General features: G+C 45.9%; 1 long non-coding RNA gene across 1 annotated transcript in view; it reads right to left on the bottom strand.

Annotated features, from left to right (window-relative positions):
• Nucleotides 1-2,150: 2,150 nt before the first annotated feature.
• The window catches only part of LOC119168098 (uncharacterized), a 56,315-nt gene continuing 38,927 nt past the window's right edge, over nucleotides 2,151-19,538 (bottom strand). Inside the window, exons 2-3 of the long non-coding RNA XR_012883894.1 lie at nucleotides 5,152-5,250; nucleotides 2,151-2,473 (exon numbers count right to left, since the gene is read on the bottom strand). This is a non-coding gene — a long non-coding RNA (uncharacterized LOC119168098). The remainder of the gene's footprint in view (nucleotides 2,474-5,151; nucleotides 5,251-19,538) is intronic.

The following is a 19,538-nucleotide window of genomic DNA, read 5'->3' as shown; positions in this document are numbered from 1 at the left end:
TGACTTGCATATCATCATTATAATGTTATGAATAGTCAAATACGTTTTTATACGGTCATTTTATCGCAGTTTTGTGTTGATACCATTATTGAAACAGCCAGCAGAGGTAAAAGTTTTAGGCGGCTAGATTGATAGATAGATAGATAGATAGATAGATAGATAAATAGATAGATAGATAGATAGATAGATAGATTGACAGACACGCTCAAAGAAGCTGGAGTTCGCCAAGAAATGTTCGCATTTAAAATAAATAGTCGTTGTCCACTGGCGTGTTAACCCTTTCACAGGTTATGGTGTTTGGTTGTGATTATTTGGCTGTGCTTGGTGGTTGTGCTTGGTGATTGTGCTTGGTGAAGTGCTTGCTGGTTTCTTAAGCCTTCCACTACGGTTCGAGCCTTATTGATATTACGCATTTGGGCTATGTTTTCACAATGAGAGCATCATAAAATAAATGTCTATGATATGAGTCTGTATTTGCAACGGTTCTGTATTTGGCTTTGGCAGGGACCTGCGGCATTTCCCGGAATTCGCTCTCTTATCCTCCTTTATGCTAGTTTGTTTGGAGCGTAGATTTACTCTGTTGCAAGAAGTACTGAAGATTAGAGTAACTGAAGATAGTCTATTTGCACCTGGGTCAAGATGTGCATATATATAGCTTCCATTTGAGAGTGCAGCAGGTGCAAATAGGGCACCTGTGCCCCATTTGCCGCATCAACACTCGCGCCAGGCTCAAGCAACACCGGTCATTTTACCGCCCCATTGTTCAGCACAGCGACACGACTCAGTTGTGCACCCCGCCATGACAAAATCATGCCAATACGCTGGCGCTTTCACTTTGTTTCAACCTTTCTTTTTCAGTTCTTGTATCCAGCGCACCTACAGCTTATTTGCTAGTCTAATTTTTTTCTCAGTAATTTTATTACTGTAGCTACACACAATATCACTCCTACTCCCTGAGAATCTCGGGATTCCTAAACTGCCCTAAAATTTCTACATAGGTGCGAGGTATAATGTTGTTGGTAATAAGAAACTATTATGTGTCAACTTCTCTAGATAACGTTATTGTTGCATGTTCACCTTTCTTAAACCGCCTCGCAAGAACACCATATAGATGAAGCATGTACAGGCAAACATATTGTTGGAATTCTCACCTAAACTCAGTGCTTCATTATTCATCCACCTGAAATTCTGTGTGTTCTTTGTTGGCCAATCGTGCACTTACGCGGACCTCTAAATTATACAGAGAGGCCATGTCCTCTGGCCATCTGGCTGTCAGATGTCAAATACGGGCCATCTGGCTGTCAGCAATAGTTCCTCTTTCGTAACACGCCTGAGCAAGGAACAGTGGAGCCCGTGGATGAACGTCTCACTGTGGCGCAAACTGGTAATTCATGAACTGCGCCTTTGTTTGCAGAGTATTTTTGATGGTCTGATGCGCTGCGTAATCACATAGAGTGCCACCAGGGGTCATCATTGTTCGCACCAGTGTGGGTTCGACTGATAAAACGAATATAAAAAATCCAGGGCAATTTACAGTGCGTATAGCTGTTTTGGTCAGCAATAAATGTGGGAAAAAAGGGGGAAAAATTTGGGGGGGGGGAGGAGAAGAGCTGAAGCACCATAAGTCCCCTTTCCCTCCGGATACGCCCCTGTGGAAGGGGACTCTAACTTCAATGCATCTGTGTAAATTGCACTTATAAGTTTCTGGCCAGACGCCTGGCCTGTTGGCGAATGAAGCTAGTATACGTTTCTATTTATCCACCATATTATCGGTACAGAATATAGAGATCCATGGTGTAATAAGGAAAGAACGTTTTTGGCATTCGGCCTTCATTGGTCTGTCGAATGCTTTGTCACTTTACAGTGCGCGTTGATCTCTGATTGCAGGGTATTTGCTTTGTCATTAGAAGTATTAAGAACGAGTTATGACAAAAATTATTCGTTGTAGCTCCAACTCGTAAGAGGTTCCTAGCATAGAGGACACGGCATCCAAGGTGTGATAAGCTCACGGTGCATTCGCCCCTAATACAAGTTCCTACTTTAGCTATTGAATACTAATTGAACAAACACATTGTGAGTAAAGTTAGTGTACTTTTGTAGCTCAGTTTGGAATTCATGTATTGGTGAACAAAATATATTTCACACAGGGAGCATTGTGAGATGACCCTAAGAAAAAAGCAACACTTTATTTCGCATAAAAAGTAGCTTTTCTTCGAGAGGTGGTTGCGCGTGTCAAATCAACCGCGCCTTATTCCACACTTCACTCTGCACTGCCCCTCCGTGGCGTAGCGAGGCCCCTTACAACCACTTGTTAGAATACTGTAACATGCGCTCCCATCTGATCTAGCGAACCAACGAGTAAACATTGTTGTTAGCGTCGGACGTTTGCATTCACTTCCTTCTTCCCGACACCAGGCGTTTGTTTTCCACCTTCCAGCTAGGTTATTTCCGGGTCCGCCGGCGTTCACGTACTCTGAGGCAAAGAAAAACGTTCAAAGCAGTGTAAGTAATATCGGACACAACCACAAAAATCACTACGATGCGTTATTATTTTGCTTTAGCGTATTGGCTGTTTATTACAAGCAGCAGCGATAGTTTACAGTCTCAATTTTTATGAAAGGAAACACGGGAACGCGTGGCCTACGCACTCCGGCGGCTGCTGGCAGCACGTTCAAGCGGAAGCGGGAGCTACCACAGTCTCTTTTCGCGTCAATTCGCAGGGAGCGAAACAACCATTCGTTGCTGATATAGAGCGACAAGATTGCAACTCCTACCCCTTAAAGCTGATTACCGGCTCTCGCGTGATCACATTGAAGGGGGAGGGGGTCGCAATCTTGCCGCTGGTTCTATAGCAATAACGAATGGTTGTTTTCCTCGCCGTGGGATGACGCGAAAAGAGACGGTGGTAGCTTCCGCTTCCGCTTGAACGCACTGCCAACAGCCGCCGGAGTGCGTAGGCCACGCGTTCCCGTGCTCCCTTTTATAAAAATTCTTCTCAGCGCATCATTTATTACTCATCAGATGCGCAGAATTGCACCTGGCGGCAAAACGTGTCGATTGAGGAATGAGTGCGTGTTTGAAGGACCAGCCTATTACGAAGCGCTCTGACATATTTATCTATGAGCGGCAGCAGAACTACCGAGATTATGAAGAACTGTGAAGGTTCTTGTGTTGCCACACGCAAATGTAATGGGCCCTTTGCAGATGCATAAAATGAATATTTACGGCCTAATGGGCATGTGGGACCTGTGCCTGCAGTAGGCATTTATTGATACTTTGAAACGGGTAGTGTTACGCACACAGTGGCTCGTATCCTTACGGCAAGCTCAAGGCGTCCACAAAGAACTGATGCAAGACAGCAGTTCAGAAGGCGGTGCACAAGCCCTGATAATGCTATCAAATCTGCTTGTCAAGGCGAAGCTTAAGCTCTCTCTGATTTCTTGTGTCAGTTTTTATTATCGCATACATGGCGCTGCGGTCCGCCCGAAACCGGCACCCTGCATCTACTCAAGCTGCTACACATATATACGTGTCATAGAGCTAACGCATGCCCTGTTCAGGAATCTTCAAATGTGCATGTCGGCGCATTGAAGCAAAAGTGTAATATAAGGGTTGGCGTATATGTGCAAGGCTTTTTAATGTCCTTGGCAAGTAAACCTATGAGTTGTACAGTTCTGGGACTGTACATAACTTCCTTCTTAATCTGGAATGAGATATTTCAATTAACGAAGAGAGACAAAACATAGCCAGCAGAACGAATAATATTGCAGCCATGTCAAAAATGCTGCTCCATCAATCGATATTAGTACGCAGTGCGAGCTCACATCGTACAATGTACGTGAATGAACTGCAAAGTGAACCAACGAGTCTAATGAAGCTTAACCTCTTTTTGAATAACTGGTGAGCATTCCGTTTCAAAACGTGCTGAAGACACCTGCGTGACAATCATTTTGGATCCTAATATTGGCAGAATCTTAAAACCACTCCGAGTCCAAACACGAAGGAGTGGTTTCTTGCCTTTATATCTCTTCACTATATCCGTTATATTCGTTTGGCCACTTATTTCTTCATAAAAGATGTAAAAAATGGCAGCACTACGTGTTGAGCCTGCCACGATATTGTTTCTTCCTCTACACGCGTTTACCATTGCTTACGCCGCCGAAAAAGCGCAAAATGAAATGAAGTGAGCTTATCACTCAAGATAGTTCAGCGAGACAAGGCAGCACAGGTGTGTTATTACTTGGCAGAGTAGTGTAGGAGGCAATTTAAAACTGATATGATATCACATACGAAACAATCTGAAAATTTATTTCCTCGTGACATCACATGACCTCAGAGCCGATGTCACGAATTGTGCAGAAAAGACGTGAAATGCCAGGAGACAAAAACTAGCTAGTTCATTGTGTTTGCAGGGTTGGTTTGGGAATTTTTAATGCAAAAACCTGTCTATTCGCGTATATGTATAGTGTCTTTGGTAGCACTGCACTGAAAAGGAGTTTTAGCAAGATGATAAACACCAAATTGGGATCTTTTTTGGCGAGCAAGCATTGAATTAACGTTCGCTCGGAAAGTGTGGCTTTCATAACAAAGCATAGATAAACGCACCAGTAACAGACAGTCGGACATATACTTTAAGGGTTTTGGTTTTGCGTGCGATATCGACGAGATTGGCATCAAACACGTCGTGCTAAATGGCTGCGAAACAACCGCTATTACAAAGCAAGTACCTCAGTAACGTATCTGCAGTTTCTTCCCAAAGTTCGAAGAGCCCACTTTGCATAAATGTTATAAGCTTTTATGGAGACATTAAAACCGCACCTAGTTCCCGTAAAGGATCAAAACAGATCAAAATAGCACTACGTTGTACACCTCTGGTTGTATTTGTGCAGTTTGACTCAGAAGTTTCAATAAAACAAAGCAAGCAGGAACAAAGAATCTTTATGTAAGTATATTTAGCACGAGTCCTCGGGAAGCATAGGCCATAACACCTCATGTGTGTTCATTTCAACTACAAAGATATCATGCTGGCTGTACAACGTGTTGCCAGGAACTGCGCTGCAAAAACTAACGAATATTGAAAGCTTTTTCTTGTGAAGGATTGTTAGGAATTGTGGCAGCCCTTCATTACACACAAACGCACTCATAACTTACCAGGATTCCATAGCATTGACACGGATATAAAATAAGTTGAGATTAGTACTCCATAAGTTTTCGCAAATCTGTACTGCAACATTATCGATGTGCATTCCCCTATAATGTAAAAAAATACAAACAATTAATACCTGCTAGAACACAGTGAAAACACTCACTTACTGATAGAAGAGTGCGCATTGCGCCATTCCACTAATTGTAGTAATGAATGTGTTTCCTAAATGTTGGAAGTTGGGAGGTTGTGCTGAGTCTTGCTGGTGGCCCATACATAATCTCCGAGTTTCCTACGCTCAAGCGAATGAAAATATCTGAGTAAAAACACTACTGAGAGAAAAAAAAAGCTGCCAATTTCCTAAAATATCAGGCACTTTTGTATACAGGATCCTTACCCAGGCATTCTAATAAAATTTCAGCCAAACAAGGTAGCTCATAAGCTCAACGCACAAGCGATCCACGATCGATGATGGCCAATAATTATGGACGTCGTCGCTGTGCGGCGAACGTGAGAACAGAAGACGCCAATTCAGAGCATGAAGGGGTTTAATTCAACGTAAGCTAGGTCGGACGCTCTAACTGATGATCCGACAGACAGTCAGTTTTTACTCGGTAGCCCCGGCCTGTAATAAAACACGAACGAGTATTCTTGCGTGACGTACTGCCCAGCGACTGCATCACCCAGACGGGTCCATGAACGACGACAGCATGCAGAGACCACCACGATTTGCGAACATAGAACAACTTATGCTGCACAGATAAAGCCCGAACTAGAACATGGCCTACAATAAAGCTAGGCATGGAATCTTTGTGATGGAAAATGTATGTTTGGCGGATAAGAGAACACAGCTTGCTTAAGTAATGACTGAACCGTTGCCTTGCTGTTGTTGACCGACGACCGCTTTATTTACAAGGCCACGGACATACATTTGTAGCTCTGTATGCTACGCCAGGTCAAAATGGCTTAGTTATGGTGGCACAGTTAGCAGATCAATCCAGGCAGAAAGGTAGTCTGCTTGCTCGACATGCCACGTGCAGAAAACTTTCTTTAGCAGCGAAGCTGTGCTTGGCCGATGTCTTTATGTCCAGAGACAGCCCTAGATCGCAGTGGCATTGACCCACAGAACGTTGGCGGATCCACCTACTGATATGTGCCTGTCCTAAATAAAGTTCTTTCATTCCATTCTATATGTGCCCCTCTTGCCGCCACTCTCACTGCACTCTGGTTCCACACTCACGACTACATCCACTTCTGCTCCTAACATTTTATTCACCCATAAGCAGCTTGACTCCCATTCTATCCACTTCATTCAGCCCGGCTGTAGGCCACCAGCTCTGCTGTTTTGCGATGTCCTCCAAGTGCTGCTGGCTGAACATTTTTTGGCAGAAAAAGTGAGGACAATAACATAATTATACTAATGTTCCGATGTTTTTCATAGAACACGGCACCCGAAATACTTGCACTGCTCGCACCTTAAAGGGACCCGATTAAGTTCAGGCATCGTTCGCAAGGGGGGGGGGTATATAATGTATAATGACTTAGCGTTGTCCGACAAATCACTTTGCAGAAGTCAGCCCGAAAGCAGCTCTTCCATGAACGTTCAGAATGACCGACGGACATGCGAGGTAGCTTACTAACGTTGGCGAATAGATGGTGGCATGGCATGAGTAACACAAGGTGATGGACATTTTATATACTCGAAGCTTGCAGTCTTCAATACGCTTGAAAGTTGCCCGCACGTCACAGAGTCCGAATGGTAGCTTCTGAACCAGTGGAGAGCGTCGAGCGTAATTTTTTTTTCGCGGTGCATGGACTTTACTGAAATTAGCTTACAGCCGCTCCGAAGGTCGATACACGAAAAGTAATTAACTCTATCGAGGCGATCGAGGGTGTCATTGATTTGAGGCAAAACTGAGACGGTTACGAGCTACTTTCTTTAAACTGCAATAATCATCTGAAAAATGTGAGCTACCCCGCAGGCGCGTTTACGCAAGCAGGCGTTCGGTGCATAGCGACACCATGGACCTGAGCTAACGGAGGAGGGGGTTTTACTCCCTCCCACGCCTAGCCGTGTATGGCTGAGCCGTGTCCGGAACAAAGGGGATCCATGGGGTTGAGCCGACGCCGGATGATTGGACATTTAAGGCCCCCCGACAGAGGCAACACACCCGTTTGGCTCCGGCTTAACGTAGACGCCACCTTTGCCGCCGTGGCTTCGCCGCCGTGGATGGCACCTGAACTCCTGCGACCGTTGTTGCTCTTTTCTTCTTTTGGAGATTTCAATCTCGATCGCAACAATTGGCCTCTGTGCCACCCTACATTTTGTCAAAGCTGAACCACGTAATCCGTCGACATTTCTTTGTGATTGCGAGGCAGTGCTATAAGGTTACCTTCTCTGGTCGACGTCAGCCTTTCCGCTGACTTGAGTAGCTCTTTGCGCAAACCAGGTAGTTTTACCAGGAAGCTATAAGAAAAACAACACATTATATTTCAATGATCACCTAGTCACTACGGCATTCAGAGCAATCATCAAGCTGATTCCTTTTTCAGATCCACCCACGATGGCACGACACAATGTAGCAGCTAAGAGTTGGCCAACCTCGTGGTAAATCTAGCATACTCTATGTTAGGCATACTTGTATCCAGCGAAAGAAATGAGAACTAATGTTCATCAATAATATAAATGATTTTGTCGGACGTGAAATAATCCAGCTCTGAAATGGGTAGGCTTTCTACGAGAGGTGGGGGTCAAGGGTGGTTGGTTTAAAAGAGGAAATGAAACCCCGCAACTCTTTTTAACAATGTTGGACGTATCAGCTGTTGTTCACAAGAGGAGGTAGGTATAAGGAGGAATTAAAAAGACAGAGGGCTCCCCTGGACTGAATGAGATGAGAACAAAGAAGCTTAATCTGATCATTAGAAAGAATATCAAACAGATACTTCGGCTCCCCATACATACCAACACACAGAAACTTATGGCGCTAGGCCTTCATAACACTTTCAGTAAGATTGTTGAGGCCCAGAAGCTAGCCCAGATTGCTCGACTCTCCTCGACTGAGGCGATACGTCAACTCCTGGCGCATCTCAAAATAAGCTATCCAATCATCGACCAAAGAAAGTGCACGTTGCCGTCTGAGCTTCGCGAACGCGTCATCATTTCTCCGCTCCCACGTAACATGCACCCGCAATACAACCCCGGCCGATGTAAGGCTAGAGAAACCACCCTCCTCAAAACCACTGCAACAATGCTCGATTCAGTAGCTTTCGTGGACGCCGCTCAATACGTTAATTTCAAGCACTTCGTAGCAGCTGTTACGTCGCTACAAGGTAAATAACTCACTTCTCTTACACTCCCCAACACGGATGCAGACCGCGCGGAACATGTAGCGATAGCATTAGCTTTGACGACCACGAATCGCACAACAGTATACACAGACTCCAAAGCCGCAGCTAAGGCCTTTCGCGCCGGCTCAGTTTGTAAAGAGGCAGCCCGCGTGTTCTCGCGTGCAACGTGGGCTGATACTAAACACTTGATCTGGTTCCCCGGCAACGTGGGCCAAGATGCTCACCCCCTCATCCCTAACGCCAACGAGCTAGCTCACTCCCAGGCGCGAAACCTTACTCGGCGTAAGGTCCCAGGGCCCAGGGCGAGCCATGGCAGCGGGACCCGCTTCTAACGTACAACGAAATTTGTCAGCACTACCGCCTTGAGCGCAGCAAGTTTCTTCAACATCATCCTCATCTAATGAGACCACAAACTCTCACTTTACGTCTGTTACAAACAGGTTCTTACCCTTCGCCTATCTCTTATTCACGTTTTATTAGTGAAATAAAGCCGGGCTGCCTTCGATGTGGGCTCCGGAGATGCTATTTGCAACATATGCTGTGGCAATGCCCTATGCTGCGCGCGGCTGCAGGGTCATCAGCCACGGAGGAACAGTGTACTGCTCTCCTCACAAGTCTGAAAGAGGAAGATCAACTTCGGGCTGTCCAAAGAGCCCACGACCTGGCCGTCGAGTTCCACCTCCCGGTCTCGTCGTGAACGCGGCCCGCGGACAAGCCCCCTTAGGGGGACTTGTCTTCTCAGGACAAAATAAAGTTCACTTCAGTCAGTCAGTCAGTCAGTCAGTCAGTCAGTCAGTCAGTCAGTCAGTCAGTCAGGGAACAGTAAATTTTGGGGAACGGTTATAGAGGTTCTCACACGAGACCCCGATGGTCGAGCGGTCGTCGAAGAGAAGACACAACGGGTAGGACAACCGTGAGCCGTCAAATGCACCCATGGTCTCTCTAAACGCGTCATCGCACATAGCAGCACAGTTGCTGGTGTTAGCCTGAGCGCTAAAATTTACAATGCTGTCCACATAAAAAAGAAAGCAGCGAGGCATGCTGTGTTTGCTTTGCGGGCGCACCTATATATCACTACCAGTGAGATTGAAAACGTGGCTTCATGTCTTAATTGCATGGTGCACAAATTCAAGGTGAAAACAGAAGAGTGCTACAAGTTTCATATTTCGGGCAATAGAATAGTGAGAGAGGTAGTCCTGTGGAAGCTTGATTACTGGGCGTGATTGTGGCGCTCCAAATAATAATAATAATAATAATAATAATAATAATAATAATAATAATAATAATAATAATAATAATAATAATAATAATAATAATAATAATAATAATAATAATAATAATAATAATAATAATAATAATAATAATAATAATAATAATAGTATATAATAATAATAAAATAACAATATATTTGTTTATTTACTTTATAAGAACAATCACGATGCACTACTACTAATAATATTAATGAAATCAATATTATTGAGAATGATAATAAAATTGTCTGGTGTTGAAAGCGCCAGCCCCATGATTTGAATATGAGTGACGCCGTGTTGAACGGCTCCGGGAATTTCGAGCATCTGGCTTTCTTAACGCGCACTGGTATTGCAAAGAACTTGGCTTAGAGTTTATTACGATAGTTACTAGAGCGAACTTTGGCGCCGCGACCCGTTAGGTATACTATTGGAATGATGGGTCGTTACGTATTTGTTTATCCTAAGTGCTTGCGTGCTTCGGCCGCACTTGGCACTTAGTTCACCTCGCACTGCCGACATCTTGGTCACGAACCCGCGAGGGCGCTGCACACAAGCGGTCGTCGTCTTCGTGGTCGATTCCGCATGCAACATACGAGCATTAATCCCATCATCTTCGCCATCACACGGCACACACTCGAGGTCTGAGTTCCGGTTTCACAATCACGGCACATATTGTCACATCACCCCCTGTTTTGAGAAAGTTGTTTACAGCTATTCTACCACAAGGGTGCGGGGTAAAACGAGGGGCAGTGTTCCGCATGTTCACTTTAGTGTTCACATAGTCGCAGTAGCAGACGCTTACAAAGCGCTGCGTACAGGTCAACTATACAAGATAACTGCGATTTTATATAGTTGCCACGAGCGACTGGATTCACAAGTGAGGGTTAGGGGTTTCAATAAAAAAGGGACTGCCTGACCGGCAGTTATGGGCGGCTCAAGTAGTCGGCTCCAGCGTTGTCGCAACACTTTATATAACGTAAGGAAAAAGACTACTCCATGGGATATTGCTGAACATGGACGGGCTTATCGGAGGTCAGACGTAGCGAACACTACGCCAGCACTGGCTTCCTGATAGGTCAGACAAAATGTCCACATACTCCTTAAAAAGTGTCTGCACCTTCTGCACTTGATCACCAGTGAGGTGCGGGGATAGCTTGACCTTCGAGCGTAAATGTGTGCAATGCAAGTTCAACATTGGCATCTCCTTTACTTCGTCATTTTCGGAGAAACCCCCGTGGGCCTCCGCAACAACTGATGCATGTTTCGGTTTTGTTGGCTATGCTATTTTTCCAGCATGTTTATGTGGAAGATATTGTTCTTTCCACAAACATTGATGACGTAATCAATGTCATTGTTCCAGGTAATGACAGGAAACTGCCCTTTCCACTGCATTAAAACCTTGTTTAAGTAGATCGGCCGCAAAAGAAAACCTTCTCGTCAGGAGATAACTTGCTTGGGTGACTTTTCCTGTCATAACAGGTCTTTTGTTTCGCCCGAGCCTTCCCCAGCTGTTCGTGTGCTGTTTTGCAAGTCTCCTCCAGGTGACTGCGCCGATTGAAGACGCAGGTGTACGTCGTCGAAGTTTCAGTGTCAAACACATCATTCGTCCACAGATCTCTAAGCACGGTAAGTGGTCCTCGGACGTGGCGGCTGCAAATTAGTTGGAACGGAGAGAATCCGAGGCTTGCCTGTGGGACTTCCCTATACGCGAAGAGCAGCGGGGCGAGGTACCTATGCCAAGAGCGGGGCCTCTCTTGGCACATTCTCTTCAACATTGTCTTGAGGGTGCCACTAAAGTTCTCTACAAGACCATTCACCATCGCGTGATAGGGCGTCGTCTTTAGAAACTTCAAAGAGAGAAGCCGACTGGCATCTTTCTTCAGTTTAGAGGTAAAACTTGCCCCTTGGTCAGTGATAATTTCCTTTGGTAAGCCGATGCGAGAAAAAATCTCGATCAGTGCTTCCGCAACATGAACTGAATCGATTGTGGGGAGTGCTACAGCGGTAGGATGCCGAGTAGCGAAATCGAATAACGTTAGGACATGTCGGTTCCCACGGTGAGATCTTAAAGAAAAGGGGTCGAATAAGTCAACCACGACCCTTTTAAAAGGTGTGCGGATAAAATACATGTTGTCTAGTAGTGCGACTCTTATTTTCTCTTCCGGGTAGTTCTTAGACATTTGTCGCTAGACTTGACAAAGCGCTTGACGTCTCCGGCCTGGTCACGCCAATGAAATTCTTCAAGAATAGATTAGGAGTTCTCTTGATACCCTCGTGTCCTGCCATAATACATGCATGAGCAATGTCCAGGATGTCTTCTCGGAATGGTATCGGTGTTATCATTTGTTTAAACGTTCTGCCTATCACAAGCCGGTAGCGACGGTGAAGCAACCCTATATCTTCAATAAACTCGTAGAAGTGGCCCTTTCCCGATTTGAAGTCTTTATTGACTTTGTCAAAAGTAGGTTTCAGGGTGGAATTCTTTCGCTGCTCCTCGACGAGTTGTGCTAATGTAACGTCGGGCAACATTGTTGTTGAGACGTACAAACGCCTGCTCTTCTTATTATCGTGTTGTTTGGCCTTGGCGTTCACCACGCTAGGCGAAACCGATTTTGAGTTAACAGGTGACTTGGTCGTAGGTGTTTCCACTATTAACTTATCCACCTGCGTATGAGCCGCCTGCTTCCACTCAGAGTCTGGATCACACGACTCTCGGACGCCTGGTAGGTTTCCCAAGACGACATCATACACCGGTTGGTCCATACGAGCCCCTCTCAGCCCCCTTGTGAAATACGGTGTGTTGATGTGTACCTCAGCTTCCGGGAGATGGCTAGATGACCCGTCTAGCAGAACGACGCTGATTGTCTTGCCTGTCAAGCAGACGTCAAGAATGAGTTCCCGTTGGACGATTGCCGTGTTGAATCCCGTGTCACGGAGTACTCGAACCACTCTTACTAGCAGTACACCTCGAACCACTGGCATCCCGTCGACCAGGAAACGTACTGCATGCTGCACGGTGTTGTTTCCATGGTGACTGGAATAAGGAATCTACCTTCTTAGATGTCCAGACGCTTTTTAGTACGGGCCTGGGAAGGTTTGGATTCGGTAAAAGCGCAGGAAGAACTCGTGTTGTCGTCTCGAGACTTGCTTCGGCTATTTTCTGCTAAGTGTCCTGTTTTGCCATACAACTTGCACTTGAGTATCTGCTTAAGTGGATTGCGGCAGTAGGGAGCCAAATGTTCAAAACGATGACAAAGTATGCAATTTTGGGCTGGTTTCCGCGGCGCTTCGGTGAGCTCTCTATTGGAATTGTTCGCAGTTTCAATACCTTTTCATATATTAGGCGAATTCTGGGCCTCAAGGAATCAGTCCGTCAGGTTAGCGAGTTCATCTAATGATTTACATTCTCGCTCCTTTAGGAATACTAGTAGCCTGGGATGGCAACAACGTAAGAATTGCTCAGCAATCACGTTATCTCTTAGACATACATAGGTTTCGGATACATTTGCCGTGTCGAATAAATAGTCGAAATAGCTCGAAATTCTTGCTGCTAACTGCATCCCAGTTTCGCCATCTGCTGCTGGCGCTTTTCTAAACGCCTCCTGATAACTTTGTACGTGAACTCAAATCGCCGCTGTAGCGCTTTCTTTACCTTCTGGTAATCCAGGGAATCGGCAGCAAACATCCGGCGGTCACGGTTAACGCGTCTCCGGTTAGGCACATGCTTACAGCGAGACCCCGTTTTCTTCCAGTCAATTCTGTCTGGTCGCGACACACTCTAAACGCTGAAGATACGCATGCAAATCATTGCGTTTCTCGTCAAAAAAAGGTAGTAACTTGTGTGGATTCACAGATGAGGAGGTGCTAGGCGTAGGCAAATCCTCAGTCGCTGCTACTGGCACATTCTTGGCTCCTTCCTGAAGGTTTAGATTAAGATCAAGAATTTCGCGCTCCCTCTCATCAGCTTCTTTGGAAGCATCTCGTTCTGCAGCTCTCTCATCTCTTAGCTCAGTTTGCTGGGCATCAATCCACTTGTGAAGCTCTGCACCTGCCTAGCCTAGTTGGAGCCCTACAGTGGTGAGTTTGTCTGATTCCATGGTGCAGTTTGGACGTGTGTGTCTTCACGCGAGCGAAACTGTCTTCTTTCGCTGGTTTAACGGGCAGATCCTGGCAGGCTCGCCAGTTTGTGATGTTATATCGGGGCAAGACCATGCTAGAAAGAAGTTGTTAGTACGCCTGTACACAAACAAACGTCAGAGAAATATTTCACACACTTCGCACCTTTACATGAATACACACTAGGGCTAACGTGCTCGCGAACAAGTTAGGGAAATATAGAGAACGTCCGGCCTACAGTTAACTTTGGCGACGTCGTTGCCTGGGCCGTCATCGTAGTCTTGTCGGAACCTTCTGGTGGCGAAGTTCTGTTGATGCGACGCCAGCGCGTGCGGTCGCAACTCGGTTGGCTCGACGCCACAGTCGGCTAACTGGAGTCGACGACAGACGTCCTCCAGCGGCAGGTAGTTGTGCCCTTGGGCACCAGCAGCGCGGCACGAAGATCCACGCTAGCCCTTCTGGACCAGCGGGGCAAAGCCAGGTTTCAGGAATCCTTGCTCAGGAATGGGCAGGCAGTCTCAGGAGCCCGGTGCCAGCTCTCCTGGATCAGTCGAGCAGCAGTAGAGTGGGTCGAGCGCCACGTCGACCGTCCTGGGCCTTTCGCCTAGCGGAGGCTGAGCACCAGCTGGTAGAAAGGCAGCGACGTGGCCGGGGTGGAACCTATGGGTCAGACGCCCCACGAGGTAGTCCGGCCTCGAACGCTGCACCTCGCACTGCCGAAATCTTGGTTACGAACTCGAGAGGCTGCTGCTCACGCTGTCGCCGTCTTCGTAGTCGATTCCGCACGGCACATACGTGCACAAATCGCATCATCTTCGCCACCGCAGGGCACACACTGGACGTCTGAGTATCGCTGGCACAACCATGGCAGATATTATCACAAAGGCTTGGTGATTATTAAAGTGCGTGAAGCTCCTGCCATTCAGGTAAGGTCTGAAATAGCATACGGCCATTAGGACTGCAATGGCTTCCTCCTCTGTAGTCGTGTCGTTCAGTTGCGTTTTCGAAAAGGTGCGCGAATACTACCCGACCACCCTCTGTTGGCGGCTCCGTGGAGAGTCGGTATCTCTCTGGTAAAGCACTACGGCTGTGCCATAATAAAAAGCATCGGTGTTCAGTTCAAAGGGCAATTTGAAGTCTGAAACAGTCGAAACCGAATCTGACGAAATAACGGTCACAAGGCTGCGATAAACAGATTCACACTCTGCCGTTAACTGCAGTGGCACACTCTTAGTTATTTTTGGGAGGTATTTGGTTTACGTCACATAATCTCTACCGAACGGGCGGAAACGCCCTGCAAAACACGGAAATACCCACAAAGGGTGCAAGTGATGTGGCTAATGCATTTTTGCGATTCGTTCGACTGATTCCTGTATTGTTGTCTATGTTTGGCCGTCAAATACTCTTCCGAGAAACACCACTTTGCTTTGGGAACACTCACTCCTCTTGTAATTAATTTTGAGCTCTGCATCACAAAGTGCTGGAAGTACACTAGCCAGATGGTTTGAGTGCTCTGCTTTGTTGCGGGAGAATACTATTATATGGCCTATGTGGACGTTACAAAGCTTCCCGAAAAATGGTCGCAAGACGTCGTTCCTGATTTTCTGGAACCAAGTGGGTGAGTTCTACCATTCAAATGGGAGTCGGTTATACTCATAAATGTCAAAGGGCATAATAAAGGCAGAATATTTCTTACATTTTTCAGAAAGCGGAAGTTGCCAAAATCCTTTACATAGGTCAATGCGCGAGAAACATCTGAAGCCACCCTTGCCATCTATGATAGAGCTCATACATGGCATTAAAACCGAAAATCTCAGTCTACTCAATAATTTGTCTGTAGTCTGTGCAGAGTTGATTGATTGATATGTGGGGTTTAACGTCCCAAAACCAATATATGAATATGAGAGACGGCGTAGTTGAGGGCTGCGGAAATTTCGACCACCTGGGGTCCTTTAACGTGCACCCAAATCTGAGCACATGGGCCTACAACGATTCCGCTTCCATCGGAAATGCAGCTGCCGCAGCCGCGATTCGAACGCGCGACCTGCGGGTCAGCAGCTGAGTACCTTATCCACTAGACCACCGTGGTGGGGCTCCATGCAGAGTCGAGGACTTCTATCTTCTTTTGGTGCAATGGTGATGGGCGAAGCGAACGTTGCCGTGGATGAACGGATGATCTGTGCATCCAACATACTTTGATTCTTGTTCTGAAGCCACATTCTCTTCTCTCGTGACATATTAAAAAACTTTTTTCTCACCACCCTCGTGTAATTTAGCTTGAATGGTACCTCAAGCTTTGTAGTTGCCGTAGGATATCCTTTTAAGCACATCAGTTGCGGGTAGAGCGTCCATGAGTCTTCACCTGACGATGGCTTCCGTGGAGTCCTTGAAGGCGAAACTGTGGCGTTGATATGGCGGCGCTTCTCTTCTATGGTAATTTCTCCTGTCTAGTAGATATTAAGGTGAAGCGCACTGATGACGGGACGTGCAAGGAGTAATTCATACGGCGCTACTTCGAGTACCAATGCTTTCGCAGTGACAGTGTTGCCGAGACATGATATTGTTAGACAAGTCCATTTATTGTGAACATCTCGCCTTCTATCGTATCCGTGTATTTCTACTGGCCTTTCCCGCTTTACTTTCGCCCTCTCAAAAATATTTGCGTTTATAACAATGATGCTTGCTCCGCTGTCAACTAACGCACTCCATTCCTTTTCATCAACAAAAACAGATATGTGCAATAGGCTTGTGCGAGACAAATAAACAGCTTCTCTTCATTTCGTCGGGTGGAAGCCAGGACCCTCTTTGTTTAGTTTTTTTGTTACGTCATCTAGCTCTTCGCCATGGTCTGAGCCTCCCTGCTCGGTCAAAAAGTACACGGGCGTTGCAGTTGGTCTCCAGTTTGCAAGCGAGCGTCGTTTCTCAGCTCGCGTGGCCCCTGTATTCCTTACAGTGGGTGTCATGGGTTGACGCTGGGTTCCTAGGTCCTGGAGAGCGAGTTTACAACGGCGAACGAATAGACACCCCCACAATCCACTGCGCCACACGGCCTCACAAGGCTCTCGGTAGCTGCGCGCTCATTGGTTCATTTGTGATCGCGTCAGCAAGCATAGCTGCGCCCATGACGATTCTGCTGGCAGCTGCCAGGCAAAACTAAATAACTGTGGTGTCTTCCCTGAGGCGATCTTGATCGTGAAAAACGCCTTCCGATCATTTGGAGAGACGCGTAGTAACTTCAAGTGTGCCAAAAGAACAGTGTGAGCGTGCTTCTATCGACGCTGCACTTCACTGCCACCAGCAGTGTTGGTCCGTTTTCAACAATTGCAGGAGACACCAAGAAGTGGACAGTCGTTTCCTCTTCAGATTAAGAGGACGTCGAGATGCTGGTCTCGGTAAGTTCTCTTCTTCTTTGCAGTTCCGAACAGAGCCGTAAAATGCTTGTTTACGAGACTATCGGTGCAGTCATCTTCGCAAACCTTACTCGGGCAGCCACAGCTTCGATTACTAGGCTAACCAGCAAGAGCACGACTATTGCTACTGTTGCACAGTGTCATTAGTGCGCATAGACTTCAGAGGAATAAATCAAACAACAACAAAAATAAAGTGAAACCCACAGCTTCGAGTGTTTATCGAAAGCTATAAAGCAATAAAAAAGTACGCACGCGTTTATTTAGGCTTCACTGCAATACTGCTAGGTATTTTGGTGAAGGCATAAGTGAATCTTTATGATCTGGTGCCCAAAGTAAGCATCATGTTGCAAATTACTGCAGTTAGTGTATGAAAGACTGCAGTGTGTACATCAAAACTGCAATCCGGAAATGTTAGTGGTTTGAGCTTGCATTCTTTACACGTCCACTAATTGACAAATGTCCTGAGAATGAGGAGAATCACCAGCTGCAGCTAAGTGGCGCGTAGTTTTAAAAATGCACCCTCCTCGGCATTTTTTTTACAGACAATGCACGTTCGCGTAAAGCAAAGAAATTATAATGGTGGGCTGAGTGCACGTGACAGCGAATGCTACACTAGCTGTAGGGTTGCGAATGATCACTTTATGAGCAGTATATAGTCTGTTTGCAGCACCTTGCTGAGAAAAACATTGGCCCTTTGCAACAGTGCTAGTTCTGGCTCCACGCAAAAGTATAAAAAACATCATTACACCTCAGGATTACAGGTGATGTGGAATTTATACGTATTATGCTGACTATGATAAGATAACTATACTCAAAGTGGCAACTAACAAAATGGTACAATGCCATGTAATTGACCCGTAGGTATGCATTGTTCCAAAACACTATAAAGTTTGGTGATGTTGGAATAGTTAGTTCACATTTTGTTCTAATGCATGCTAGCCTTGGCCTATCATACAAGTTACTAACAGGTGATATGTGAAAAGACTGCACGTAAAACAGAGACACAGCACCTTTTTTAGTCATTTTTAACCTTTTTAATTTATTATTTCAGTCCTGCCAGTTCCTTATGCGAGAAATCATTAGTCTTTTTCAACTGCTTAAGCTTGCTTCACTTCCGCAGCACTTGTTTTCAAACCTCCTGGGCTGAGGAAGGGGTACTGACAGCAAACTTTTTATTTTCTTGCGTCAAATTAAAGGCCCAGCCTTCAATGATCTAGAAAATCACTGCAAAGTGTGAGTACCCTGCCCCAAAGCAATTAAAGTACGCTTTTATAAGCTACTTTGCATTTTTACAGTGCCCTGACATCGTAACACAATATGAGCATCTAGTCATGTGCTTGTGTAAGAAATCGTGAAGCTCACTCGGCTGCCACACCCTGTGGCTCCATTTCCGAACCGCAAGCAGCCATTTGAATAGTTTATATGACGCTGAGCGGCCATTTTGGCACCTGATGTGATCGCTACTAGCCAGATTGCAGCATGAAGTCCCTAAAATTGCCTGATGTTCCACAGAAAACTTGAATTTATTATAGAAAATAAGACATCTTATCACCACTTTAATGCTTCTCACTTTCTCAGTCACTTTTGTATCCATTAAATTCACATGGCCGAGTAAACTCGCCTTTAAAAAGTGCTGTACTCCTTCCGAATGACGGCTGTGGAGGCCACTTTGAAGGTGCCATTGAGGCCGACGTACCAGGCAGTCTTCAAATGTTCCTACTGGCTTGCCATTTTGACAAACGAGAATGGCCCTCTTTGACTCGCTTCTGAATTTCGCAGTCAGCAAGTACTTGGCAGTCTTTCATCTCACTATTAGAGTATCGGTTCTATTCAGTATTGTAATTCATCTGTATTCAGCTTGAATGGTAGAGCAGTCTAGTAGATTAAGTACGGGATCACGTCGCATAATTGTTTCACAATTCAAACCTCCCTATGCTTCCATTATTTGAGTACAGTCTTTGATTTAGCCGCTTGTGCAGCTGTTGGTTCTTGCATTCAATGTTACGTGACTTGTGACTTGCTCTGTGATGTTGACACACCTATAATAGCAGACTTCTTCGCAAGCAACTGTCCTGAAAAACAAGAAAAAATGTCGCTAGACAGCAGGTTGCTGAATCCGGAATTTAAAAGCATTTTGTTCTCTCCTTCCCCACTTGAAGGCTGGCCTCTGAAGCAATGTGGATCAGGGACCGGAGGTGGAATACTGCCGGGTAATGCTACCCGGCTCAGTGCGGACAACTGTTGCAATGAGGACAGCATCTACCTTAGTGG

Source organism: Rhipicephalus microplus, chromosome 6, assembly GCF_043290135.1.
Source record: "Rhipicephalus microplus isolate Deutch F79 chromosome 6, USDA_Rmic, whole genome shotgun sequence".
NCBI classification, from domain to species: Eukaryota; Metazoa; Arthropoda; class Arachnida; order Ixodida; family Ixodidae; genus Rhipicephalus; species Rhipicephalus microplus.
The sequence above is the reverse complement of the archived record's forward strand: the minus strand, read 5'-3'. Positions and strand labels throughout refer to the sequence as shown.